This window comes from Struthio camelus, chromosome 6, assembly GCF_040807025.1.
Source record: "Struthio camelus isolate bStrCam1 chromosome 6, bStrCam1.hap1, whole genome shotgun sequence".
Taxonomy (NCBI): Eukaryota; Metazoa; Chordata; class Aves; order Struthioniformes; family Struthionidae; genus Struthio; species Struthio camelus.
The window spans coordinates 12,554,766-12,567,616 of NC_090947.1; positions in this window are offsets into that span (position 1 = coordinate 12,554,766).

Genomic DNA, 12,851 nt, shown 5'->3' on the forward strand with positions numbered 1-12,851 from the left:
AGGACCAGGTAACTGAGAATTTTATGTAATAAAATTTTCATATATAAACATTTATATAATATAGCGTGCGTGTGCGTTTGTCCTCTCACAAACAAGCAAGCAATAGCCACACACAAACATGTGCACACATTCATTCGGTTTCTTTTGATAAAGGCAGCTTTGCCAATCAAAACATTTACCTTGAATGACAGGTTAACAAAGACAAAAACGCTCTACACAGAGCTGGGCACCATTTACCATATAGAGCGGCATTTATGAGCAGGATATAAGCTACAGTTCTGAAGACACCTCTGTTTATTCGCTGTCTACCTTAATGACTACTGACCTTTATTACAAATGGTAACGATCCCATCCATTGAGAACACATGTGAGAGCAGTCAAGAGGTCACAACGCTGTAAGGCATTACTGGTGAAGGAGGTGTGGACAACGAAGCCAATTCTTGTCCTCTCCCTTCCTCAAGGATGCTGCCATAACATTTTGGTTGTGTTTTAATTAGAAGACCACCAGAATTCATCTCCCTGGCGCTTCTGATGCTCTAAGACTCTCTGCTTTCTTTAGATTTTTATACTGAAGAGGCACCAAGATGATCTGTTGTCTGTTCAGCTTCCTTGTTATTACCAGTGTTTCTACACTGAAGTGGATTGCCTCCAAAGGCAAAGTATACTCTCTCATGGAAGTTCAGTCTAAGCTGCATTACCTCACGATGGGGACAAACTAAGAACGCCCACGCAAACTGCCACAGTGGCTTATCTGGCAGGCACCAATTTGTAAAATACCGTAATTTGATTGTATGCTGAAACCACAGTTCATTCAGTCTGTGAATAAAGAGACTTGCTTTCACTTACTTCATATTTGCAACCAACAGATTTGCAAAGGATCCTCCCCAAAGGACTGCCATTTAAGGGTTGGTTATTCTTAATCCTAGTATTGCAAAGGTTTTACAGTTTTGCTTCGTGTAGGGCACAGTATTTACAGTAATAGGGCTCTGATCTCAGCTGGCTTGACTAGATGCTAATGATATAAAAGGCACCAGAGCAGAGAAGCTAGTTCTACCGTCAGTCCTACTGAGATTAAATCTAAAGCGAATAGAACGCACTCGTCTTCCGATTAGGCTGCTATCGAGTGCAGAATATCATTCTGATTTGCTTTGGGTAACAGAACTAACGTTAAGACAGGATAGTTTGCACGTGCATAGTTTTGTTTTTTCATTTTTTTTTTTAAAACATGTCTGAGATCACACCATGTTAGCATTTCTCAGTCATGAGATTAAAAGCCGCAAGAGAACTGATACTAAGGAAACCTGACTAATCATTTGTGACTACAGAGGAATTTCACTGGGAGGGAGAACAAGCAAAACCAGCACAAAAGCAGCCTGCTGGAGGAGGGTGAAAAATGGGTATTGAAGAATTCCCATATACCAACACTTCTCTTCTTCTGACTGCTCCATTTCTTGTGCTTTGTAGTTGTTTCAGGCTCTGATTAAAGCTTTTGCTTCCTCAGCGGGGCACCGGCAAGTTGTCTTTCACTGTTGCGTTGGCTCGTTTAGATTCTCTGATGTCTAATAACGGTCAACCTATGTGCTGCCTTTTCCGTCACCAGGATGTTTATAAATATGCTCTCCCCCTTATCTGTCCTGTTTTCTGCTCTCCCCTTTACTTGGCCATCAACTTCCATCACTTTTAAGAACTTACTTGTCCTTCTGTTACTGCGCTGTGTTTCTCTCCGAACTACCGCATCTTCTACAAGTTGCAAGTTACTACCTCTTCCGCAAGCTTCCTGTCACTAGATCACCACTAGACAACAAGGTTCCAGAGGTTCCACCTCTAGGTCAAGGAGATTAATTTCTTCTCCCATGTCCATTTACATTACTTCTCTGGAGCGCAGAGAGCTCTGTAAGGTAACTTCCTTCTCTGCATGAGATTCCTGGAGTGTGGCTTCCTTGCTGAGATTTCTATACTCTCTTTTGTACTGGCCTAATTTCGTCTTCATTTTCTCCTATCTCCTTCTTCGTTTTCCTAAAATTTGTAAATTGAAAGCTTTTTGAATCCAACCCAAGGCTTCCTTATACTGTTTTTAAACCAAACATTTGTGCCTCAGTTGTAATTCTAATAAATACATGAATACAACACATAGGGATAGTGTACTTCTGTAAATTAAAAAACGTAGCTACATTCAGTTCCTGCAGTAAGCACCTCCTCTACATCTCATTCTCTCTCCACTGCATCTGATATGGTATATAACTATTTGAAGGTACGCCTTCCTGCAGGGAAACTGGCAAGAGAAAGGGGAACTGCTCCATCTACGAAGCTTCCCTCTAGCCCGAAGTCGTGTACAGTCCCACAGAGGATCTTTAATGTAAGCGCTTTTTGTGCCGCAGAATGCGTGCTAATTTACATTCTGTTTTCATTTCTACAGATGAAATGTTACTTCCTAAACAATAAAGTTTAGACTTTTTATAATCTCTTGATTAGAAAGGTTATATAAGGAGTCATGTTCTTTTCAGAATACAAATCGTAATTGGAGGCTTGAAATCTACACAAAGCACATCTTGTGTTTTACTGTTATTAGGCACAAGGATTACCTTTGGAGAGTTTATCAGGAAAAAATATCATTTATCCAGTTGTTCCTTGACCTACCTACAGAGAGAAACACAGCCAGTACGTTACTTCCCCGTCTTTGCCTCTGTGCTATCACCTCTGAAGCGTTAACTAATAATGTTTACAAACATTAACCTTCAAAATAAGTAAATGGAGTCCTCAAAAATGTCAGCGTTACGAGAAAGTGCTGAATCGTTTTCTATAGATGGAAAGTCATCAAGAGAACACACATTACCAATACCTAATTGTTCATCACCTCCACTGCCACTGAACCATGTGGTATAGACATCTCCATCAACATCAATATCAACGCTACATTTCAGAGTATTCCATCTCACTTTCTCTCACCAGAATTAACTCATACTTTTAATGGACTCTGTATCTTGGTAGATTATTAGCTTCCCTATTAATGCAAGAACTTTGCTTCTTCTATCTTGCCAGCTCTATAGCTCCAGCCAGGAACATACTGAAGACTTGGCTATTTCTTGTTCTTCATTAGAAAAAGGAGGGTGGGAAGACAACTGCTTATTTTCAGTCAGCAGCAACTCTGTAAGGTTATACAATTGTCAATGAAGGCCTAATTTGACCCATAGAAGTTTTATTACGTAAGATTTATTACGGTAGCATGGGATGCAGAACAGACTTTTCCAAAGCCCTAGGAGACAGAGAAGGGAAGCACCTGCCAGGCACTCTCCATCTGAGGAACGCCATTAGCAGAAGATGCAACTGCTCTGAACAGTTTCAGTACTGATGCTCTCTTGCATCAGATGGTTGCTGCTCCCATTTCTGCAGCTATGTAGTACGGTAACAATTCTGTTGACAGCTCTTCTAGGTCTGGAAAATACCTTGCAGGCAGAGGATGCACGGTGTGAGGAAATTCCAAATGCTTTCAGTTATAGCCCTTCCAAACCCATACCTTACCTTGCCAAACAGATCTATTTACCCACTCCCGGTGTGTGGTTGACCGAGTTGTCCTGCACCTCCTGCTGGCCAGCCCAATTACCCAGGACAAGAGTGTCCCATGAGTTAGCTGTAATCTCAAAGGCCTCAAATGTCTCCTCGACTACAGGAGATTTAGGCCCATACCTGCAGTCTGGAATACAATATACAGTCCCTACTACGTGATTCTCTTCCCCTTCCATCTCCTAGCAGCAATGCTTCAAAATTTCCTTCCAGTATGTTATTAGATGCCCAAGGAAGGCTACTTTCAGGTACGTGCTGGGCTCACTGTCCACCACTCAGGCCTCGCTGCAGGCAACGTTACAGCCTCTAGAGCAGAAGCACAAGGCAGCAGGCTTCACACAGGCAGAGATGGAGGGAGAACAAAAGGAGAACATATTACGTAACACATAACTACATACAACTACAACTACGTACAACTGCATAAAAACGTAGTGCGTGTCAGAGTTGAAAGCTTTTAGACGAGTCATCAAGCCACAGTACAAATGGCAAAGATTACGGAGAGTGTTTCTCTGGAGAGTGTTCCTCTGCAGAGCTGAAATTAATGTCGCTCAGAGCACAAGCTAGAATTTACAAGGCTTTTTTGGTCCAGTGACTGAAGGTATTGCCCGTGGATAGCTATTCTGCATGTTGAGATATAACATTCCCCCTACTTGGCAACAGTCCTGAGTGCTCAGAGCTTCCGAAAGGTTAATTTGGGCAGCTACAGCACTGACAGCATACACATCAGTGAGCTTTTATGAAAAGCTGGTTCTAAACGGCTTCCTTAGCAGAACACAACAATTCTGCTGGAAATAGGGTTTTGTCACTACTGATCAATCAGTTTAGGGCGGGAGTGAACAGTGTCCCCACCGGGGAGCATAAGCCTTTCTTCTCCTGCCACCAACTGACTTGGGTGTACTGAAACTGCATCTGAAAAAGCTTAAGTTTGTTCTGTTAGCAAGCTGCCTGCAGCTACATTTCACACACATACTCTAACACTTCTGGTTTTCTTAATCCTCAGTGTAAACACGACCACGTCTTTAGAAACAGTGCAAGTTTCAAAATAAAAGTAAAACTAAACTAAATTGTTTATTCTGCTACCCAAAAGAGTCCAGACTCCTACAGGCGTAAGGCCATTCCTTCAAATTCCTTCCCTTCCCAGGGCCGTACCCTTACCTTCTCCTGCTTTACATCCCCATGTTTCTTATGCCACCCCATGTTTGTCAAGAGAAGACTCTTGCAGCTTGTCCTGAAAGCTATGCCAGAATCAGCATGGGCAGCACCTAACGACTCAACGGCCAATTTCCGCAGCAATAGCTATAGTACAATGCTGGGCTCATCCCTACTCATACACTGACTCTCATAAAACTTTGGTGAACTTAGTTACCTTTAAAAACTCTACTCCTCCGAAAATTTAGTCAGAAGTGGCCAACCGCTCAAAAGCGGTCAGGGGAAAAGGAGACAATACAATTATACAAACCTTGGTTACTTTAACTTTGCATTCTAACGAAATCTCATAAAAGTTGCAGCAGGTTATGTTCCTTCCGCACACCTGTCAGAAATACTGAAAGTACCTGGCAAATGGTCACGTTTCCTCTCTCACTCTCTTTGATTTCGCTATACAAGAACTTGAAAGCATGTCTCCCTCAATACAGGAAATCCAAAAATATTTGCTACTTTCTCCGCAAAAGCCATTTTTACCTGGCTTCCTTTTACACTTCTGCTAAAACTTTGCTAAGCTTTCTCTGAAGTATCGTTATTGAGAAACTCTCCAGTAATAGCACTGCCTTGGTCAAAGGTTTTTCCTCAACTCCCAATCATTCTCCGTTAAAAAACAAAGTTAAAAAATAACTGTTCCAACCACACAAGAAGTCAGAATATATCTCTAGATGGATTGGAAAGAGAAATATTAGGGCTGATTTGTATTTGTGTTGATGACGCAGCTGTATTTTTAAAGCAACTCGTATCCTCAAAGAACTTTGCTTGTTTCAAATCATTTGGTGGTTTAAACACCCTTTTTTTTCTATGCATTGCTACACACACACATGCAACTCATACTGTCTCTCTACAAAGAATGACACTAAGCAGAGAGAAGTGCTCCTCCACCCCAGAGCTGTTGCCTGGCCACCCAACCTTGGCATTTTGCACTGCTTATGGCCATAAGCAGTCTATCTGTGAACCATCCTGATCCATTACAAAACCTCATTCAAAGCTAATGCACTTTTGGAATAAGAATTTGCAGCATTTGCACCGCACGCTTCAGTACGGTCTCAGGCAGAGTTCTGGGGTTTTACCATACCAAAAGAAGGAGAGCGAGCCTAAACGCAACCAAAATGGATGAAGGTTGAAAAGACTTATTTCAGCAGCATACATGGAAGAGAAAAGGTTGCTTCTTGGCTACTGCAGAGCTGTCTGACTGCTGACCACCAGAACAGGACCCACGCAGCTGGCCCATATCAAAACAATTCATAGCTGAGGCTGAAACCTGACTGCACATGAGGGATCCTTATCCCTTGGCTTACGGGTCTCAGGTGAGAGAGCAGTCTCCCACGTGCTGGGCAGAGAGGGGGAATTCGTGTATGGCCAGGCTCCAGTCCCAGCAGAGAGCAGTTGAAAGGCTGTCAGAAACAATACTGTAAAAAGCTTTTCACTTATTCCTCAGCATGCATGCTTACACACTTGCGCACTCAGTATCAGAGCTCAGCATGGCGCACAGTATGCCAGGGAACCTGGGAGGTACTGAGACACGCGCTTTAGTTTCGTTTTAACAAGCTAGGCAAGGCACGCTGCAGCGTTGGAAAGCTCACGCTCGGCCCAGATATGCAAGCAGATACAATCCTATGTCATCTAACAGCACTTTGAACGTGGTTCTGTAGCTAGCTTTATTCTGGGCTTACATAATTAAGAAGTACCCAACAGATAAGACCAGGCAGAGTAAGAATAAACACAAAATTCCTGCGGTGGTCCATCTCTGTTGTCTTCTAGTGATTTCTTCTGCAGAATAACATGGGAAAAAACACCAAGACAGAGCTTAAGCCACGCACCGTGACATGGCTCGAGTGTTCCCAGCATTCCAGGGGCTTTGTGGCCATCTAGAGCCACAAAAGGAAATCTCCCTTTGATCAAGTGAGGATAGCCATATGCTGCATATGCACTGTGCATTCAATATTTGCTGTAGGCTATTGAATTAATCTGTACAAGAGCTGACAATAATTTCGAGGACAGCTTTCCACCTGTGGCATGTCTAGCAAACCACCTGAAATGAAGAAAAATATTTTAGAAGGAAAACAAAAAGTACCATGTAGCTTTCAGGAAGATGTTAGAAAAATGCATACGTAAGAATTGTAGACAGCTCATTCAAGAACTTTAGTTTGACGTTCCATATGGACAAACTGTCGGTATACTTGGGAAACAGGTAAAAATCTCACAGATACTAAGTTTAGTCTCTGCTTATAGAAGCATTTTGTCACGTAGTTACTCCTTATACCTGTTACTCCATTCTTTCTTTCATCTTCCTTAATGCTACTGAAAATTTTCCTCAAACTGACAATAAACCACATCTGAGAAGTTGTTTTGCTCTACCGTGCTTTAGGCCTTGATATTAATTGCTTGATGCTTTGTATTGGCAAAAGCAAGCCACATAAGCCTGACAGTAGCATTTGAGTCACTAACGCTGTTTTTAAAGCTATGCACTTCATTCAAAGAGCCCTAAAATTAGCAGAGGTTAAAAAGAAATCATAAATTAAAGCAAACGCTTAGGGAAATACACTGATGTTTCTGTTCGCATAACGGATCAAAACCGGACCGTCTCTGGCTGAACTTTCTTGAAGCTTACTGTGAATAAGGAATGTTCTTCAGTGACAGTGTCCATGGAAGACAAACTCTGGCAGTGGGAAGAGCTTGTCAGAGCTACTAGCATGCTGCAGCTCTCTTCCTGTGGAACACACAAGCTACCTCAAGCACGTGGAAGTTTCTGGTTTAGCTGAAAGGGAAAGTAAGTGAAGCCGTTCTCTAGGAATAAAGTTTGCAAGCTTAGGCTTTTACGTGGATCAAGAGAGGGACTTTTAACAGCTCTATACGTGAAGTACTTAAGTACGGGGAAGAACCCACGGCTTTTATCAAAACTCAAATAGTCAAACTCCACGTTCCTGTATCCCTGAGAGATATCTGATAAGGTACCACAGAAAAATCCAACACCGCTCACAACATACCTCAAATATCTAAGGAGAATGACATCTGGTCCATCTGTCCACAGTGCTCTGTGCTTGTTCATAGTGATTAACAAGGCCACTACCTTAACTAGTATAAGTTGTACACGTTACTTTAGAGACAGAATACGTCTGATAAAAGAGCGTTAAATTGCTCTAAAGCACTGCTCCCTGTTCCTCCTTTCAAACAAAGGAAAATACCTATCTCAGATCTAATCTACAGTATCTTGAGGAACGGGGAGAGGAAAGCTTCCAAACTGAATTTGGCAATATTTTTCCTCTTCCTTTCACTATTGCAAACGCTCATCTTACTACTTGCAGCAAAGCTAAACACTCACAATGACAAGAAAGTAGCAAAGCAAATGAAGCGTGAGCCACAGTGGATGAAGTTAATCACTAGTCCCATACAGTTTTATCTATGTGTCACTACCTCCTGCACTCGCTACATACCCTGTGCAACCCTGAAGGTTGTGAAGATGCAGTTTGTATAAAGTTATGCTATTATTTAACAACTGGATGAACAACCCTATCAACAATACACAGGACACTTCAAGCATTAATTTTTATGAAAAGCTACTGTAACTTTACTAGATGCTTAGCTCCTACAAGAGAAGCCTGACCTTGATATTGCTTACAAAACAAACCCACTGCATCAAACATACAACAGAGAGCAGTGCAGATACCATGGAAGTCATTGGCCTGAACTAGTCAGGCATTTACTCTTCTGCTGGATTTCTGGAAGAAATTACGGTACTTGTGCACACCTACTGAAAGGATAATGATGCTGAAGAAACTAAACGACCTACATATGATGCCTCTGGCTGTGGTACAGTCTTCTTACAATATGCTTTAAAAGCCCCCACCTACAGAGTCCACTTTTTATCCAGATGCAGGGAAAACGCATTCCTATGAGACTGTGCCAATCTAAGCTGCAGAGTTAATCACAGACCACAATGACTTAAAATTTTCAAGAATTCCAAGATGAAAACACGTGAGCTCATGTTCAGGCTGGAATTATAGCCCTGTTTATTTTAAGTGAAAGGATAACCTACAGTCTGACTCAGTTCTTGCATTCTGCTGTAAAACGTTTCAAAGTGTAGAAGTGAATCTCCGTCTTGATCATTAAGTGAGAAGCACTTCTTGCTACAGACTTATGAGGCGTAACTGGGCAGTGCAAGAGAGTTACCCCAAATTAGAGTGCTTAGTGAGAGCAGCTTTGCATCAAGTAAAGCTTCTTTTACATAAAGTGCCCCCTTCTGCTGCAACTGACAAGCTGCGCTTGAAATGTATTTCTCCAGCCCTCTCTCTGCAGCAGTCAGCACCTAATCTGACAGAAAACATAAAACAGAATCACTTCAAAGATTTTTTTTTGTTTCTTTTTTCAAATCAAGACACCAACCTCTGCTGCTGTTTTAACAGTAACCACCAGGAACCAAAACCTAGAAGGTTTTTTCCGTTTTGTTCTTGAAGGAGATATTCAGTAATGAGTCTCTGTGGCAGCTGAAGTTTGCAAAGATTAAGATGACCCATTTCCCTTATCTAACGAATTCAGGCAGCGTTGCAAACTTTCTAAAGCTTTTAACTGACACACAACAAGAGAGTCAACATGAAACTGGAAGACAGCTCATGCTTCAAACTCAGTGACTGTTCAAGTCGGTTCAGGGAACTATCCAAATTTTACCCCTGCCAAGTTACTGAACTATAGAACAGCATCTCTGAAGCGTAGTTATTTCAAATCTCTCAGCCTTTGGTGGGGACTACAGAGTAGTGGGTTCGTGGAGACTTCTTTACTGAAGTAGATGCTGCTTGGACCTTATAGAAACTCCCAGACAAAACAGAACAGCACAGAGCTAGCATACCTAAGTAATCGCCTTTACAACTGCCTCTTGCAGTGAAGTTAGTGCCTACACAACTGTACACCAGCAATTCAGGCAGCTGCTGGGCTGGGCAAAGATACAGTTCATGATCCTGGCAGAATCTGTAAGGTTTGAGATTTTAAACAGCAAAATTCTACTCAGCCAAGAGGCTGAGGATCATTGCAGCGATTTTTTGCTACAGATTGACTGCAATAAGATCACGGAGGGGCAGAAAAGGAAATGGTGGTACAGGAAACATGAATTTGAGGGAAAATCTTTAGTTAAGTGAGGTTTTTTTTTTTTTTTTGGGCAGAACACATATTTAAATAACTGTTGACCCAATATAAGACAAGAAAAAAAAAAAAAAAAGAAGTGCTAGAATGCAGATCCTAAGCAGTAGGTTGAAATTAGTGGAATTGTGCTTATTTACATTGTCTGAAGACTGGTTCCTTACAATGAACTAATATATTTTGGTGGAAGTTTCAGAAGTTCCTGTAGGTTTTCAGATCTATACACGCCAGCAATCTTGATATCTCACTGTTTTAAAGAATAGTTGATCTAACCTTAGGTGAGACAGACCTCCAGGAGTGTTATCCAAAGCTTGTTAGGAGACCTTCACGGCTGCTGCGAGGTCGGGTCATTTGCCTGAGCCTTGTTCCAAGCAAGGTGGCATATACTTTTCTGGGACAGTCCTGACGTGACTGGAAAGCTCGGACCCCTATGACAAGTTGACCACCGCTACACACAACAGCAGCAGCTGGTGAAGTGGCTTTTACTAAGACATCCTAACTAAGCTCTGTCAAAATTAAAACGCCACCTTTATTCATGGTAGCAGGAATAAGGAGCCACTTCCTACTTTAATAGCCTAAGTTTCCTCCAGCTTTCACAGGGCTCCAGTATACCTGCCTGCACTTCTCTTGCAAACTCAACCCAGAACAGATCATTCCTACATTTGCTAAATAAAGATGGACTAGAAAAACGGCTTTGGGAGGCCCCAAGTTCAACATATATTTTAGAATTCACATCTGCTACTAAAGCATGTAATCCCACTAACGCATCTAAACTTATCCATTAGTAGTACCGTTCTCATTTGTCTGCAGGGATAGCACAGTAAGTTCTTGACTTTCCAGTGTCAAGACAGGGAGGATGGAAGTGACGGGGGAAATGGAAAGAGGAATGGCATGATACTTATTAAAGAGGTAGAAATAACCCAGTAAGTTAGCCTCTTTTCAATAAACGTAGCTACAAGCGTGGGATACACCTAAACATTAACAGCCCATCAGTATACCGTGACACTGTGCTTGCTTACACTGCCTGAGAATCGGCTCCGTTAGTTTGCTTCATCAGATGTACAAGTTGGAATACCATGAATAAGTAAAGTGCTGAGTAAAGCCCAGGTTTAATTACTTCAGAATAGATGTGCACACCTCCTAAAGCGAGCACTGGGGAAAAAAATTTTACTTCGTACCTTATAGTGTCTGTTGCGCCACATGTTTCACGTGATTACCTAAAAAAGCTAGGCCAGAATTAAATCTCCAGAATGGAACGCCCCAGCACAATCAACATGCCAGTAGCACCTAACATCAAAAAAGATCTCTCAAAATTATGCTGCTGTGCAGACAAAACCACGGTTTTTAACTATACACACACTTTTGAACAACGAAAAACTTCAAAGGTTGCACTGTACCGTAAACCTCATTTGCAGCAGAGGCAAGAGAAGGAACAAAAACTACTGGAAAGAAACGTAACAACAACAAACCCCGAAACGTTCAAGGCACTCCCTTTTCTGTAACTATTACAGTCAAAATGACTGTATTACAGTTTTGACTCTATTACAGTTTTCTTTTTAAAAAAACCTGAAGTTTCTGTTTCTCTCTCAGAAACCGGATGATCCTGGGGCATATTTGTTCTTTCTAGAGGTGGATCAACAGGACATTGCCCTGTTTCTGTTTCTAGTTGTTCTCACCTACCTTCCAGGATTTGCTGAAAACCACATGCAGCTGCACTAAGAGCTGATTATTAAGTCTCCCAAAGCCCCTCAAAACCTGCTGGAAAGAAAAGTTTACTATGCTGCGTTTTGTTCTAGGCAGTCATTTTGAGTTTATTACAAACCATCTTTTCAAAGAAAAGGAAAATACGACCACAGTAATAACACAGTAAACAAATAAAAGGATTCTTTATATGCTCCTTATACCTGTAATGCACGTCCAGTAACAATCCTGCCTGTATCTGATAGCTTTCTGCTTGACTCAAGGAAGAGTCCTTAAATAACTCCTGCTTGCGTGTAAGAACATAAAACTTCTTCAAAACACAGGCAAAGCAAGGGCCCAAAACCATCATTACAGCTGAGCACAGCTTCTGTTACTATGGGTAGCCCCACGACACCACTGGTGAGGTTTGGCCCAACTGGGCCTTCCAAAACCAAGGCGGTCAATGAATCAGGCAGTCTAGAAAAGAACCTCTCGAACAGACTGAAGACTTTTACAGCAAAAAACAAATCAGCATCTTGAAAGTGCACTTCCTATAGTAACGCAACACACAGGCCACACTCCTCTCTAGCACGCTGCAGAAGAGCTCAGCATAATTCCTTCCTCAGCCATTGCTTAAAAAAGAGAAAGGGGAGCGCAAATATACTTACCTGATATCCGTGGGCTAAACAGGCATTAGCTGGATCCCCTTTGTACGGCCTGTCTTCCAGTGCTCCCTTTTCCCAACGCTTAAGAAAAACTGTTTACGCTACTGCACTCAAAACAGAGATAAAAATCACCTCAAGAGAGGCCCAGAGCTGCCCTCATAGCTCATAAATTATAACTTTACCCTGTTTGGCATGGGCTTGAACCCGGTTATAATTTAGGTTAAAAGACAGCACAAAGCCTCTGCCTTTTCAGAACCCTTTGGCAGTTTTGCTGCTGAACCACAGGGTCTGGTCAGGCCTCTACAGGTGTTCTTAATTAGGGGAGAACCCATGATAGGTACTAGCCTTAAAGATACATGTCTTTAGAGCACAAGCCTTCGAAACTCGGCCATATCACACCGTCGTCTTCACTGAGGTATACCTACAAAGAGCACAGACAAAATACCGTGCTTAATTAGAAGTGCCGCTTCTCTTTGCAAGCAAAAGATCAGGAAACGGCTATGCAGGAGTACAAAAGCACTGAATTATCCCCACCTAATTTGAGTGCCTAGTCAATCCACCTTCCTGCCTTTGACTTGCTTTAACATTTAGATTTTAAAAGTGCTTCTGTGC